We start from the raw sequence: 3439 nt of genomic DNA, 5'->3' as shown, positions 1-3439 counted from the left end.
AACACCCTCCCAGGTATCTCCCCAGCCCTACTCTTGACCCTTCTCTCATCTCCACACTTTCCTTCCTCCCGGTATTTTTAAAATTGGCTTCCTATTGGTGGATTTTGCTCCTTGTGAATGGTGCGCTTTGTTCTGGAGCAGAATAATTTGTCATATAGTGTCTATTTCCAAGAGATAGGCTACCCACCATGATCATTTCAGTGCCAACGAGCTTGAAGCCTAACCTAACTCTGTGTAATCAATAAACATTGCTGCAAATGTATTTACTAGCCCATAGGCAGGTTGTTGTAATCATACAATACCCGCTGGAAACAGAACCAATGCCTTGTGGTTATATGTTACCTACATCCTAATTGTATGTCTATGTACTCTGCTTATCCTTGTATGTACAACAAAAAAGAAAAAGTCATGGAGCTGCTGTGATAAAACTGCATGTCTCAAGGGAGAAGATGCAAAAGACCAGCCATGCCCTGCTACCCCCAAGCCTCTTGTTTTGCATAGAGGCAGGCATGGTTAAAGGAGAACTATGAGGTCAATGTTTTTCCCCATAGTTCTCCTTAGGGTAACGGGAGGACACAAACTAGCGTCCTCCCGTTACCCTAAGCTCAGTATACCGCGAGCTGCAGCTCGCGGTATACAATGCCGCAGCGGATCCCAATGTAGATGACGGGATCCGCCCAGCTGCGTAAGTGACAGCTGGCTCTGCCTATCTAGAGGCAGAGCCAGCTGTACCCGCCCCCTCCCCCGTCCGTTCCGCCAGTCAGCGCTGGCAGATCGGAGCGGGGAATCCAGCCCCTCCCCTGCCACAGCAGAGAGCCCTGACAGGATCAGAAGGTGAGCGAACCCTGTATGTGTTCACTCACCTCCCGATCTACTGAGCCGACCTGTGACAGTCTCATTGTCACAGGTCGGCTAGAACTATGAGGTGAGTGGAAATCACTCATCTCATAGTTCTCCTTTAAGCTCCAGTGGGTTTTGTTTTTTTTTTGATGGTGTCTGCATCTCCATTCACACCAGAGCAGAACAGTTTGTTTCCCGGACCAAAAAAGCATCCCAAATGTATCCCCGATATTGCTGGGCTGTTTACACCAGCGCAGTCCGTTCCAATCCAGAAAAAATAATGCTCATCTCATTATCTCTGATCTGGAATGCACCTGAAAGCCCATTTTAAGCTAAAAAAATATGCCGAAATGCACCGCATTTACAGATCTGCTCCAGCCATGCATTCACACCTAGGCGACAGCGTTTTTGCCACACATACATTAGGTCATGCATTTTAGTGGGCAGATTGTGAGATTATTGTCACACATTTCCTATTAAGTCTATGGGGACAAAACACACTGCAATTTTCCAAAAAGCTCGTTTTGTTTTTTCCAGTGACAGGCGTTTTCCAGCTTGTGACAAAATGCTCAGGTGTGACCGGGGCCTTACTTCCTATCCCACTGATAAGCACAAACACAGCATTGGTTTAATAGCGAGTGGAAGGATTATAATTTTTTTTTCTTGTTTCTTCCTGTTCTATTGACAACTCATCTCATTTCTTTTGTTGGTGTCACCTGGTTAGAAAGGGAAAGGCAATCTACCCAATAAAAATCTGCCATACAGGAAGTAATGTCTCTGACCCACACCGCCTAAAATTATATTAAAAGGATTTTGAGCTGATATATTTAGGGGGTTATTTACTAAAGAGCTGAATCAAAGGGCTGCTGTACAGCAGCCAAAGCAAACAGCTGAACGAACATGCTTCAGTTCAGCAAAGCTGAAGCACCGGTCTTAGAAAAAGATGTGGGAGAAGAACCCAGTGTGGGGCTTACCCTCCCCAAATCATGAGATGCTTTAAGGCTGGTAGGAATTTTAGGGCAAAAAAAAAAATTGCTCCCCACTAAAATCTCAGACCCTTAATACAAGCAATAACCTGGCAGAGCAGAAAAGTAGCACCCCCCAGCAGGCTACATGCCATTGAGATTGGGAGGGTACTTTAACAGAGGTACCTCTTGGAAAAGCACCATGTCCCCTATAATCAATGAGGACAAGGGGCTTGGTGGTTATGGGGGAGGCTTATATGCATCTGGGTGCCCCCCTTTCATAAAGGGGCACCCACAACCTGCCCCCCACCCCTTGTGAAGGAGAAAGGGGTAGATACCCCAACTCTTTTCATCAAATAAAGAAACTTTATCATTCTGAAAAGGTATCTTTGAATAAAAACAGAAGACAGTTTTTGACAATTCTTTTATTAGTGCTCATTGGCTGCTGGCTCTGATCATGTGAAGATTTTCCAACCAGCTCCTTCTGACCAAAAACCAGCCAAGATTCACACAGTGTATGAGCACCCCCAAATCACCGATCTCTGCCGGAAGATGATCAGGAACTCAGTGATTAGCCTTCTGTAATCACTGAGTTCTCAATAAATAGAGCAGATCTGCGCCAGCATCAGGGTCACCCGTCTGCTCCAATTATGGGGATGAGGGTATTTCATTTAGTAGTTAATCAGCCCTTATAAAAGAAGGCAATTCCTAGTAGCTCATTCATAGAACAGCCAGCTGTAAACTACCATAGTGAAAACATGCTACACTAGTACATAGCAATTAATCTCACATGACCACAATGCTGCCAATGTGTGCTTCCTACCATGTCTACTCCTGTAGCTCACATCATAGGAAGTCTTAATTATTTCACTCAGCAAGTCATCACTATAGATTTTAGTAGCATCCTTGACATTAGCTACTAACAAACCTCTGCTTTTGACCCAAGAAACACAGGCGAGTCTAGAATCTAATCAAACCCCATTACTTTTCAATTCTTCCATTTAGCAGATGCAGCACATCAGATAAAATAAAAATGTAATTAAGCTTGTAACATTTGACAGTTGATGGATTTGGGCCTGTTAGTATGCATTCTAAAAGTGACTTGTCTGTAGGCGTTACATTTAAAGTAACAAAATAAAAACTGGTCATTTACCTTGATGCATTCTCTGCATTAGGATAAAACACTCCCAGTACCTTTCCGTCCCTCATCCACCCTAAACTTACCCGTAAACACCACTGTCACCATCGCCTGTCCCTGGAGCTGTCTTCAGGTCGCCGAACTTCCTGGTTGTAGGGGAGCCATAGGCTCCTTCTGCCGTCAAGGTAGAACTGGAGTGTGGGCAGCCACAAGCTGCATGTCTTGACACACAAGTACCTCCATAACAGCCAGCTAGGAGGCACCCGTACAAGGGCAGAGCAATGTGGGGAACCACCATAGAACAAGGAACTGAACATTTTTAAAACCAAACTAACGCAGGATCTGTATAATTGTGGGCCTACAATTCATAAAATCCCTGAAGGTTTAATATCACCAAGTCCCATCTTTGAAAGGAAAAATAGATCGGGTTGAAAAGTAAAACCCTTTATACATTCAAAATAAAAGGTGATCAAACTTAAATGCACCAGACCAAAAC

The sequence above is a fragment of the Nanorana parkeri genome, unplaced genomic scaffold (assembly GCF_000935625.1).
Source record: "Nanorana parkeri isolate BGI_ZX_2015 unplaced genomic scaffold, ASM93562v1 scaffold3, whole genome shotgun sequence".
In the NCBI taxonomy this organism is placed as follows: Eukaryota; Metazoa; Chordata; class Amphibia; order Anura; family Dicroglossidae; genus Nanorana; species Nanorana parkeri.
This window is presented reverse-complemented; position numbering follows the sequence as displayed.